The 13885-nt window shown below is 43.3% G+C and overlaps 1 protein-coding gene across 1 annotated transcript in view; it reads right to left on the reverse strand.

Moving 5' to 3' along the window:
* Positions 1-13885, reverse strand: part of MYO7B (myosin VIIB) — a 93247-nt gene extending 79362 nt beyond the window's left edge. The window contains exon 1 of the mRNA XM_081242530.1: positions 13808-13885. The gene's annotated coding sequence lies outside the window, so the exon portion shown is untranslated. The remainder of the gene's footprint in view (positions 1-13807) is intronic.

The raw sequence follows: 13885 nt of genomic DNA on the forward strand, positions 1-13885 counted from the left end.
ACAACAAAAGAAGCCACCACAATCAGAAGCCCATGCACCACAATGAAGAGTAGCCTCCTCTCACTGCAATTAAATTAAGCCCATGTGCAGCAACAAGGAACCAATGGAGTCAAAAATAAATAAGTAAATAAATAAATGTATTTAAAAAATGTAAATGACAAGAAAGTGTGGTGGCAATACTCATATCAGGCAAAAGAGACTTTAAAACAGAGTCTATAACAAAAGACAAAGAAAAGCATTATATAATGATAAAGGGATCGACATCAGGAGAGGATATTACACTCATTAACATATATGCATCCAATACAGGAGCACCTAAATATAGGTGCAAATATTATCAGACATAAAAAGGAAAAGTTGACAACAATACAATAATAGTAGGGGACTTCACAAGCTTCCAAGACTGAACCAGGAAGAAATAGAAAATATAAATAGACCAAACACAAGCACTGAAATTGAAACTGTGATTAAAAATCTTCCAACAAACAAAAGCCCAGGACCAGATGGCTTCACAGGCGAATTCTATCAAACATTTAGAGAAGAGCTAACACCTATCCTTCTCAAACTCTTCCAAAATATAGCAGAGGGAAGAACACTCCCAGACTCATTCTACAAGGCCACCATCACCCTGATATCAAAACCAGACAAAGATGTCACAAAAAAAAGAAAACTACAGGCCAATATCACTGATGAACATAGATGCAAAAATCCTCAAGAAAATACTAGCAAGCAAAATCTAACAGCACATTAAAAGGATCATACACCATGATCAAGTGGGGTTTATCCCTGGAATGCAAGGATTCCTCAATATATGCAAATTAATCAATATGATAAACCATATTAACAAATTCAAGGACAAAAACCATATGATCATCTCAATAGATGCAGAAAAAGCTTTTGACAAAATTCAACACCCATTTATGATAAAAACCCTCCAGAAAGTAGGCAAACCCTCAACATAATAAAGGCCATATATGACAAACTCACAGCCAACATCACCCTCAATGGTGAAAAAGTGAAAGCATTTCCACTAAGATCAGGAACAAGACAAGGTTGCCCACTCTCACCACTATTATTCAACATAGTTTTGGAAGTTTTAGCCATAGCAATCAGAGAAGAAAAAGAAATAAAAGGAATCCAGATTGGAAAAGAAGAAGTAAAACTGTCACTGTTTGCAGATGACATGATACTATACATAGAGAATCCTAAAGATGCCACCAGAAAACTACTAGAGCTAATCAATGAATTTGGTAAAGTAGCAGGATACAAAATTAATGCACAGAAATCTCTGGCATTCCGGTACACTAATGATGAAAAATCTGAAAGTGAAATCAAGGAAACACTCCCATTTACCATTGCAACAAAAAGAATAAAATACCTAGGAATAAACCTACCTAAGGAGACAAAAGACCTGTATACAGAAAATTATAAGACACTGATGAAAGAAATTAAAGACAATACAAACAGATGGAGAGATATACCATGTTCTTGGATTGGAAGAATCAACATTGTGAAAATGACTATACTACCCAAAGCAATCTACAGATTCAATGCAATCCCTATCAAACCACCAATGGCGTTTTTCACAGAACTAGAACAAAAAAATTCACAATTTGTATGGAAACACAAAAGACCCCAATGAGCAAAAGCAATCTTGAGAAAGAAAAACACAGCTGGAGGAATCAGGCTCCCTGACTTCAGAATGTACTACAAAGCTACAGTTATCAAGACAATATGGTACTGGCACAAAAACAGAAATATAGGTCAGTGGAACAGTATAGAAAGCCCAGAGATAAACCCACACACCTATGGTCACCTTATCTTTGATAAAGGAGGTAAGAATATACAATGGAGAAAAGACGGCCTTTTCAATAAGTGGTGCTGGGAAAACTGGACAGCTACATGTAAAAGAATGAAATTAGAACACTCCCTCACACCATACACAAAAATAAACTCAAAATGGATTAAAGACCTAAATGTAAGGTCAGATACTATAAAACTCTTAGAGGAAACCATAGGCAGAACACTCCATGACATAAATCACAGCAAGATCCTTTTGGACCCATCTCCTAGAGAAATGGAAATAAAAACAAAAATAAACAAATGGTACCTAATGAAACTTCAAAGCTTTTGCACAGCAAAGGAAACCATAAACAAGATGAAAAGACAACCCTCAGAATGGGAGAAAATATTTGCAAACGAAGCAACTGACCAAGGATTAATCTCCAAAATATACAAGCGGCTCATGCAGCTCAATAACAAAAAATCAAACAACACAATCCAAAAACAGGCAGAAGACCTAAATAGACATTCTCCAAAGAAGATACACAGATTGGCAACAAACACATGAAAGGATGCTCAACATCTTTAATCATTAGAGAAATGCAAATCAAAACCACAGTGAGGTATCACCTCACACCAGTCAGAATGGCCACCATCAAAAAATCTACAAATAATAAATGCTGGAGAGGGTGTGGAGAAATGGGAGCCCTCTTGCACTGTTGGTGAGAATGTAAATTGATACAGCCAGTATGGAGAACAGTATGGAGGTTCCTTAAAAAACTAAAAATAGAACTACCATACGACCCAGCAATCCCACTACTGGACATATACCCTGAGAAAACCATAATTCAAAAAGAGTCATGTACCACAATGTTCACTGAAGCTCTATTTACAATAGCCAGGACATGGAAGCAACCTAAGTGTCCATCGACAGATGAATGGATAAAGAAGATGTGGCACATATATACAATGGACTATTATTCAGTCATAAAAAGAAATGAAATTGAGTTATTTGTAGCGAGGTGGATGGACCTAGGGACTGTCATACAGAGTGAAGTAAGTCAGAAAGAGAAAAACAAATACCATATGCTAACACATATATATGGAATCTGAAAAAAAAAAGGTTCTGAAGAACCTAGGGGCAGGACAGGAATAAAGATGCAGACATAGAGAATGGACTTGAGGACACGGGAGGGGGAAGGGTAAGCTGGGATGAAGTGAGAGAGTGGCATGGACATATATACACTACCAAATGTAAAATAGATAGCTAGTGGGAAGCAGCTGCATAGCACAGGGAGATCAACTCAGTGTTTGTGTCCACCTAGGGGGTGGGATAGGGAGGGTGGGAGGGAGATGCAAGATGGAGGAGATATGGGGATGTATGTATACATATAGCTGATTCACTTTTTAATACAGCAGAAACTAACACACTATTGTAAAGCAATAATACTCCAATAAAGATGTTACAAAAAAGAAAAAAAATAGTAGGGGAGTTTATACCCCATTTACATCAATAGACAGATCATACAGACAGAAAATCAGTAAGGGAACAGTGGTCTTAAATGACACAATAGACCAGTTGGACTGAATACGTATCACAGAACATTCCATCCCAAACCAGCAGAATATACACTCTTTTCAAACACATTGGTACGTTCTCCAGGATAGATCACATGCTAGGCCACAAAACAAGTCTCAACAAATTTAAGAAGAAAGAAATTATATAAAGCAATTTTTTTCCACGATGGTATGAAACTAACAATTCATTACAGGAAGAAAAATGGCAAAAGCATGTGCAGACTAAACAACATGCTACTAAAAACCAATGAGTCAATGAAAAAATCAAAGAGGAAATTAGAAGATACCTTAAGACAAATGAAAATGTGAACAGAACTTTCCAAAATCTTTGAGATGCTGCATAGCAGTTCTAAGAGGGATACACAGCAATACAGGCCTATCTCAAGAAACAAGAAAAATCTCAAATAAACAACTTAACATTCCATCTAAAGGAAAAAAAAAAAAAAGAACAAGCAAAGCCTAAAGTCAGCCGAAGAAGGAAATAATAAAAATCAGAAAGGAAATAAATAAAATAGAGACCAAAAAACAATGGAAAAGATCAATGAAACCAAGAGCATGTTCATTGAAAAGATAAACAAAATTGATAAACCTTTAGCCAGCCTCATCAAGAAGAAAAGAGAGACCCAAATAAACCAAATAAGATACAAAAAAACAAAATAATAAATGAAAGAGGAGAAATAACAACCAATACAACAGAGATGCAAAAATTTGTAAGAGACTACTACAGACAGTTATATGTCAACAAACTGAATAACTTAGAAGAAATGGACAATATTTTTAGAAACATACAACCTTCCAATAGTAAGTCAGGAAGAATTATACAACGTGAACAAACCAATCACTAGTAGTGAAGCTGATTTGTAATTAAAAAAAGAAAAACAAAAACACTTCCTGGCAAGCAAAAGCCCAGGACTAGACAGATTCACAGGGAAATCTTACCAAACATATAAAGAAGAGCTAATACCTATCCTTCTCAAACTATTCCAAAAATATCAAAGAGGATATAACACTCCCCAAATCATTCTGTGAAGCCACCACCATTCCCCTGACACCAAAAGTAGACAAAGATACTACAAAAAAAAAAAGTAGCTTACAGGCCAATATTTCTGTTGCATATAGAGGCAAAAGTCCTCAAAAAAATAGCAAATTTAATTCAACAATATATAAAAAGAATCATACACCATGATCAAGTGGGATTTATTCCAGGGGTGCAAGGATGGTTCAATATTTACAAATTGATCAATGTTATATGTCACATTAACAAAAGGAAGGATAAAAAAGCACATAATCATCTCAATAGATGCAGAAAAAGCATTTCACAAAATTCAACACCCATGCATGGTAAAAACTTTCATCAAAATTGTTATAGAGGGAATATCTCAACATAATAAAGTCCATTTATGACAAGCCCACAACTAATATCATATTCAACAGTGAAGACCTGAAAGCTTTTCCTCTAAAATCAGGAATAAGACAAGGATGCCCACTCTTGCCACTTCTATTTAACACAGAATTGGAAGTCCTAGACTCAGCAATCACACAAGAAAAAGAAGTAAAAGGCATTCAAATTGGAAGGGAAGAGGTAAAACTGCCATTATTTGCAGGTGAGATGATACTATATATAGAAAACCCTAGAGTCTCCACCAAAATACCATTAGAACTAATAAGTGAATTCAGTAAAGTTGCAGGATACAGTATTAATATACAGAAATCTGTTGTTTCTCCATACAATAATAATGAACTATAAGAAAGAGAAATTAAGGAAAAAATCCTATTTACAAACACATCGAAAAGAATAAAATAACTAGGAGTAGACTTAACCAGAAGGTGAAAAACCTGTACTCTGAAAACAATGAAACATTGATGAAGGAATTTGAAAATGATACAAAGAAGTGGGAAGATATCCTGTGTTCTTGGATTGGAAGAATAATATTGTTAAAATGTCCATACTACCAAAAGCAATATACAGACTTAATGTAATCCCTGTCAAACTACCCATGACATTTTTCACAGAACTAGGACAAATAATTCTAAATTTTTTATGGAACTGCAGAAGACCCCAAATTGCTAAAACAATCTTGAGAAAGAACAAAGCTAGAGGCATCATGCTCCCTGACTTCAGATTATATTACAAAGCTACAGTAATCAAAACAGCATGATATTGGCACAAAAACAGACATATCAATCAATGGAACAGAATAGAGAGCCCAGAAATAAACCCACGTATTTATGGTCCATTAATATATGACAAAGGAGGCAAGAATATATAATGGAGAAAACACAGTCTCTTCAATAAGTTCTACTGGAAAAACTGGACAGCTGCATGTAAAAGAAAGACATTCAAACCTTTCCTCACACCATATACAAAATAAACTCAAAATGGTTTAAAGACTAACTGTGAGACCTGAAACTGTAAAACTCCTACAAGAGAAAATAGGCAGAACGCTCTGACATAAATTGTAGCAATAGTTTTTGGAGCTGTCTCCTAAGGCAAATGAAATGAAAGCAAAAATAAACAAATGGCTCTTAATTAAACCTAAAACTTTTTCACAGCGTGGAAAGCATCAACAAAATGAAAAGACAACCTACTAAATGGGAGAATATACTTGCAAATTATATGACTGATAAGGGGTTAATATCCAAAATGTATAAACAGTTCATACAACTCAATATCAAAAACAAAACAAAAACCAAAGAACCCAATTTAAAAATGAGCAGAAAACCTGACTATACATTTTTCCAAAGAAGATATACAGATGGCCAACAGGCATATGAATAAATGCTTGGGGACTTCCTTGGTGGCGAAGTGGATAAGACTCCACACTCCTAATGTAGGGGGCCTGGGTTTGACACCTGGTCAGGAAACTAGATCCCACATGCATGCCACAGCTAAGGAGCCTGTAAGCCACAACTAAGGAGCTCATGTGCTGCAGCTAAGGAGCCAGCACAACCAAATAAATAAATAAATAAATAAATATTTAAAAAAAGAAAAAATGCTCAACATTACTAATTATCAGAGAAATGCAAATCAAAAACACAATGAGAAACTTCACACCTGTCAAAATGGCTATCATCATCCTCAAAAAACCTAAAAATAGAACTACCATATGATCCAGCATTTGCACTCCTGGGTATATATCCAGAAAAAAACAGAAACACTAATTTGAAAAGATACATGTGCCTCAGTGCTCACAGCAGCACTGTTTACAATAGCCAAGATATGGAAGTTACCCAAGTGTCCGTCAACAGACAAATGGATAAAGAAGATGTGGTATATAAATATACAATTGACTATTACTTGGCCATAAAATAAGAATGAAATTCTGTCCTTTGCAGCAATGTGGATGGTCCTAGAGAATATTATGCTTAGTGAAATAAGTCAAATAGAGAAAGACAAATACTGTATGATATCACTTATATGTGGAATCTAAAAAAAAATACAAATGAGGGGCTTCCTTGGCGGTCCAGTTGTTAAGACTCTGAGCTTCCACTGCAGGGGGCACGGGTTTGATCCCTGGTTGGGGAACTGAGATCCCACATGCTGCATGGTGCAGCCAAAAAAAAAAAAAAAAAAAACAAATGAATGTATATAGCAAAACACGAACAGACTCACAGATATAGAAAACTAATGGTTTCCAAGAGGGAAAGGGATGAGGGAGGGGCAAGTTAGGCGTATAGGGTTAAGAGACACAAACTAAGCAACACAGATATATTGTATAGCACAGGGAAATATAGCCATTATCTTGTAATAACTTTTAGTGGAGTATAATCTGTAAAAATACTGAGTCACTATGCTGTACACCTGAAACTAATATAATACGTAAATCCACTATATTTCAGTAAAATTTTTAAATTCAAAAATAAAAGAAAAAAGATATAAAATTAATGATCTAAGCTTTCACCTTAGAGAAAGAGGAGCAATATAATCCTAAAGCAATAAGAAAAATAAATGAATATTAAAAATTAGAGCAGAAATCATGAAATTGAAAACAGGAAATCAACAGAGAAAATCAGTGAAACCAAAATCTGGTTCTTAGAAAACATCAACTAGACTGATAAACCTCTAGCCAGGCTAACCAAGAAAAAAAGAGAGAAGACACAATTTCTAATATGGAAATGAAAGAGGGACACCTCATTGATAACTGATCTGATCCCAGGGACATTAAAAGGATAATAAAGCAATATTATGAACAACTCTATCCCTACGAATTTGGTAACTTAGATGAAGTGGACCAATTCCCTGAAAGATGCAATCTACTGAAACTCTCCTCAAAAGAAATAGACTATCTACGTAAGTCTATACCTATTAGAAAAATTGAATTAATAATTAACAACTTTTCAAAAGAGAGCATGCCAGGCTCAGATGGTTTCATTGATAAAGTCTACCAAACATTTAAGGAAAAAAATGATACCAATTCTCTACAATATCTTCCAAGAAATAGAAGCAGAGAGACCACTTCCTAACTCATTCAATGAGGCCAGCATTACCCTAATACCAAAACCAGATAACAGACATTAAAAGAAAGGAAAAACTTGAGGGTTTCTCCCCTCCTGCCCATCCCTTAGTCCGCTATCATCCTTCACTTGGTAGAATGGAAGCCTCCCAGGTGGACTTGCTTCTTCCGTTCTCTCCAAAAATCATTCTTCATTTAACCAACCAAGTAATCTTTAAAAGATGGGAAAAATCAATCATGTCATGCCTCTCCACAGCTAAGAGTGTGCTGTATCTTTATAGCATTCAAGGTCCTTCAGGATCCTAACCTGCCTACCTTTTCAGCTTGCCCTGTATCTCGCCTCTTCCCCCAGGATGTGCTGAATTTCATGCGGTTCCTGAAGTACCCCATATTCTCTCTCACCTCAGTGTCTCTGAACTTGATCTGAAATGAGTTAGGAACACATACACATGCACACATGTACTCACACACAGGCACACACATCTCACACGCAGCAGCTCTTGCTTGCATCATCCCTTACTTCTGTTTTTTTCTTATATCACTTACTTCTGTTTCTCCCACATTTGTGAGAAACTTAGGAGCAGAACTGTGCCCTACTCATCCCAGAAGGAGTTCACGATATAATTGCCGAATGAATGGATGGATGGGTGGGTGGACAGGTGGATGGATGAATGGTTCCTGGGGGATGGAAGAAGCCCTGCCCACATCCCAGGAAGGCAGGTAAGGGGTTTCTCCTGAGGGGAAGCCCAGGGGTATTTGCAAGTTCCTGCCCCCTTGAGGTGAGATGCTTCTTCTTAGCTCAGACCCTCTTGTCCAGCTCTGAGGCAGGTCACTGTGGCTGAGCCCACGGTGGTCAGTAACCTGCATTGGCCCCAGGGTCTACTTAATCTTAAGAATCAGAATGGGGATGACTATCACCCGAGGGGAGAAGGGCAAGCTGCTGGCTCCCAAAGATGTCCTCAGAGCTGCTGGAGGTCTAAAACCACACCACAACATGCATTTCTGGGTCATCACTGAACAACACTGTGGGGGGAGTAGGTAAGAAAATGCTGAAAGGTGAATGAGAAAGTGGACCTGGGGAGAAAATCAAAGGTTGCAGGGACCAGGAGGGACCAGAGTGGGCAGGGGGCTGTGTGCCAGGTGGTGGGTGGGGCACAGATCAGGAGACTGGGGTCTAAGAGGCAAAACCAAATCGAGACTCTAGTCTATGGGCTGCCAGGCCAAAAGGACCCCCTGTCCTAGAGGGCTGACAAAGCATTGCCCAAGTCAGGGATGCGAGCATCTTTGGGTCGAAAGGGTGTCTGGGGTTGGGTGAGAGATTGAGAGGCTTGGAAGGTACATACGTTATGCCACCAGCTAACTGCCTATTCCCCACCCCTCCCAGAGCTCAAGGTCCCTAGTGTAGAATCCGTCACTGTAAGGAAAACAAAGCCTTCATGGGCTGGCAAGTGTGGGAAGGGCCAATGCTCTGTGGAAAGCAGCATCATCCAGCAGGTGATAGGGATCCGGGCTGGACCACCCACTCCGGACAGTCAAGAAAGTCAAATATTGGCAGTTTCATGTGGTTCCATCTAATACATGTTGATATATGAGTATGTAATACACACAAGCTATAAGATATGTTTTTTGGAGATACATCTTTTTTGGAGGTAATTATATTAAACCATTGACAGTGGTTTCTTCTGGAGAAGGGAATTGGGATGGGGAACAGAGGGAGATGAGCTTTTCCACAGCCAGAGATTGCTTTTATTATTTATTTTACAGTTCACAGGATTGTCCAGGGGCCTGAAATCCCACCTCGTCCCCACAGTGATGACTACCTGCAAAGATCAGCCACCAAGCTCAGTGACAGGGCAGTAGGGAAGAGCTCACGGCAGTAGCAGCCCCACTGAGCTGGGAGCTCTCAGTGTGGCAGGGTTCAGCTGTGCATACAGGAAAGGGCCTGGGAATCCAGATTCTAAGCCTCTCTGTGGGCCCTGATCCACCCAGGGACAGCTCAGCCCCTCTCTGCAGCCCAGGACCCCAGAGGGCCTGAAGAAGGACACACCCTCTGTTGAAAGCAAGTCCCACCCCATCCAGGACTGCCCGGCATTCGGGATGAGGTCCAGGGGTGGCACTCCCAGGAATACACGTGACTGGCCGCCCGCAAGGTGTAAAGAGGTGCCCCTGGCCCAGAGAGGTGATGCTCCTGGGTCCTTGCTAGGGCTCCTTCCCTTCTGCCCAGGTCACCCAGGGTGAGCATGTGAAGGTAGAGCCCTGTGTCCCGTCCTCCCTTAGAGGGCACAGGGCCTGGCCACCCTCACTGCCAAAAACCTTGCGGTGTGAGACAATGGAAGACCCCGTTCCTCCGAGCCAGGCTCCTGGCCCCTGCAGGGGAAGTCAGAGATGGCAGGGTGGCCCCGGTGAAGGCGCCCTCACAGGGGAATCTGTCCTCCTAGCAGGGCTCTTCTCCCACTCTTGAGATGCAGTGCACTTGTGGGGAACTCAGCAAGGCCGCAGGTCCTCCACAAAGTCATACAGTGAGTGAATTAAACTAGGTTTATCCAGTCCCCTCTCACACCTGGGTTCAAGTGCTTTCTGGCTCCCTGCAGGTATAGATGAAGTCCCTGCCTCTCCAAACTCATCTCCAGGCCACTCTTCCAGACCTGGCTTAAGAGTCCCCTTGTAGCCTCCTTGACGCTGTCCTCAGCCACCCTAGCTAATATCTGTCTCTCTCATGTGCCAGAAGACCCTAGCCAGCCCTTGGGAAGGATGTTCACCACCCTGCACTGAAACCCATGGTTTACACCTACCCAGAGAACATTCTTTTCCTCAAGCTTTGCTTTGGTGGGGTGCTGCCAGCCTGCCTGGAGAGAGCTTGGCAGGGACGGCCCTTGAGAAGCCCTCCTGAATTTACTGTTTATGTCCATAGCATTTCCTCTCTTGGTACCCCCTTCGTGGTATCCCATCAGGAAAGACGGGCTTCTTCTCAGAAACGGGCTTGTTCTTAACTCAAGGACATTATTAATCTAGTCGCTGCTTCTATTTTATTTTTGCATCATCCGCCAGGAAGCTCAGAATACATTTGGTAGCTCTGTCGAGCAAATAGACTGGAGCTTCGTTTGCAAACCTTTTTCCAGCTGCATTGTATTTACCTTACTTTTCCTTCGTCTTGGTTTCTCATTTATTTTATTCGTATTTCTGATTCTGTTGTATTGCACGTTATCTCGGTAAGCTGTCTCAAGTGACTCTCTTCTGTTTACTTTTGAAGAAGGCAGGTGATGGATGAGAGGGAGGTTGATAGATACATCCACATGTGCATGCCAGTCTCCCACTGTGCTATGACCCCTTTCTGTACCCTCAGCGCTCCATCCCTAGCCCCCCAAACAGAGTAGGGGCTCCGACTACACTTGCTGAAAGTTTCCCAATGGTGGTCCGTTCATTTAATCTGTACAATAATGCTGCAACGTAAGCGATGTGGTTGTATTTGACCGATGAAGAAACCGAGGCTTCAGGTCCCATACTTGGTAGGTGGTTGAGTCAGGATTTGAACCCACGCTTGTCTGGCTCTGCTTGTTTATTCCACCTTACCTCTCCCGAGTCTGACGTGCTCCACTCTCTAGGGCTGCACTGTCTAATATGGTAGCCACTAGCCACATGTGGTGATTGAAATTTAAATGAATCTTAGTTAAAATTAAAAATTCAACCCCTCAGGTACACTGGCCACACTCCCTGGGCTCCATGGCCACATGTGGCCAGTGGCTGCTGTATTAGACAGTGTAGGAGAGAACGCTGCTCTCAGCATGGAAAGAGCATTTCCCACCGCCTCCCTACACCTACACTGGGTTCCTGCCAGGAACCAGCAGTACCCGAGCTGGACTTGTACTTTCTTTCCTCTGCATCTTTACTTTTTTCTTTTCGGCCGTGCCGCACAGCTTGTGGGATCTTAGTTCCCTGACCAGGGATCGAACCCGTGTCCCCTGCAGTGGAAGTGTGGAGTCCTGACCACTGGACGGCCAGGGAAGTCCCTCCTCTGCACCTTTAGGATGGCCCTTCCTCAGCCTGGGCATCCCCTGCCCTCCACCATCGCCATCAAGCCATCCTTGCCTTCACAGTCCACTCCAGTCCCTCCCCCTTCCTCACCTGTCCTCAGCCCCAGCAATCTCCACCTCTGACTTCCTGCTGCTGTGAGGTCTGTACCCCCGGATGGGTGACTTTTCCTTTGCACGGTCTCACCTCACCAGCCTGGCAGAGCAGGAACGTGATACAGGCTGCTTGATTACTTGAGGAGGAAGACAAGAGAGTCTAACATGGCAGTGGACTAGGAAACGTGACCTCGTTCCGACCTCTCTTTCTGCCACTCACGACTCCACTCCTCTATGCATCTGCCCAGGGCCTGCTCTCCACCAGGTCCTGGCTGGGGGCAGGGGCCAGAGGAACCAGGAGGTCCAGTCTGTGCCCTCAAGGTGCGCATATCCAGTAGGCTTGGGCAAAGGATTTTACCTTCCTTCATCTCAATGTCCTCTCTTGTGAAAAATGACCTATAATTCCTGCTGCTCCTCCCTGGAGGGTTTTGTCATGGAGACTAAGGATGTGGAAGCAAGTTCCTTCATAAGACATGAGAAGCACCAAGTTACCTGAATGCATCTGGGAAAGTGGGAAACGTTTGCCCCTGCTGTGTCACCCCTCTGCAGAACTGTGGCCCGCTCCCCACCGAAGCCCTGGCCATGCTGAAGCGTGGGTGCAGCAGGGCCCAAGACACGCACGCACAGCTCCCCTGGGTAGAGGCCACAAGGGCTAGCTGCTCAGCCCCCGGAGGGTCCAGGGTAGGGGCGGTGATACTGAGCTGAGTGTTTTTTTTTTTCTTTTTCTGTCCGGCATGTGAGACCTTAGTTCCCCGACCAGGGATCGAACCCGCGCTCCCTGCAGTGGAAGCACGGAGTCTTCACCACTGGACCACCAGGCAAGTCCCTGAGCTGAGTGCGTCTGAAAAAAGATTCCTTGGGGGCGGGGGCGCGGTGTCCTCCACACGCAGAGCTTTGGTTTTCTTCAAAATAAAATCCTGTATGGAGTTCAGGGGTTTTATGGGTTGGAACAAAATTCAAGTCCAGAGCTACAGAGTGGAGGCTGAGGGGGAGGCCTGGTTGTAGGGCACCCTGCCCGCTGCCAGCCCCTCCCCAGAGGGAGTCCATGTCAGATTCCCTCCTCTGGGAGGTGGGGACGGGTGCCCACCACACTGACCGCTCGAGGGAGGGGTCCAGGGTGGTGGCCCTCCTCTCAGCCCTCCATTCCCCACAGCACAGCGCCCCTCCCAGGGAAGACCTTGAGGCCTGGCAGGCAGGGTCCTGCCTTACCTGGGGGCCCAGGCCATTCAGAGGCGACTAACACACGTATCCACAATTGTCCAAGAAGGTAGGTGGTGGCTCAGAGGAGCCCGGGCCTTGGAGTCGAGTCCCCCTCTGCTTCCTCGCGTGGGCACTTCAACTCCCATGGTCCTTAGTCTCCTTGTCGGTAAAAGACCAGCGTGCAGTGACATGGCACATATGGCACAGCTGACGTTGCCAGGCGCCCGGTCCTTGGCACCTAGGCTGTCCTTCACACCCCATGAGGCCCCCCCCCCCAGCAACGAGGCCCTCCTTCTGGAAAAAGGCAGCCCTGGCCCCTGTCTCTCCCGTCTGCTCCTGAGTCTGCCTTCCTAGAGCAGAAGCCTGGGCCTCCTCCTGTCCATCCTCCTGCTCAGTCCCCCAGGGGCCCTGCAGCTGCCAGGATGGATCTCTGCGCTGGGGCTCTGGTTTCCAGGGTGTTGCAGGGGCTCTCCAGCTCTCTCCTGGTCATGTGGACAAGGTTTTTTTCCACCCTGTTCCCTACAGGGCTTCCCCAGGTCTGTGTCTCCCAACCCACCTCCTGCCCAGAGACCCTCCTCCCGGGAATCGCTTCCCCTCCCATGCCCCCAGCTGGCAGAACGCAGGCCCGGGGCTCCTGGCACACAGGGAGGGCCCCAAGAGCTCTCTTACCTTGTCAGGGTGGGGCTCCTGTTGACCACCTTCCCCTCTGACCTCAGCACTCTGAAAGAGCTGGGTAAGCAGGCAGTG

This window comes from Mesoplodon bidens (assembly GCF_964165515.1).
Source record: "Mesoplodon bidens genome assembly, chromosome: 8".
NCBI classification, from domain to species: domain Eukaryota; kingdom Metazoa; phylum Chordata; class Mammalia; order Artiodactyla; family Ziphiidae; genus Mesoplodon; species Mesoplodon bidens.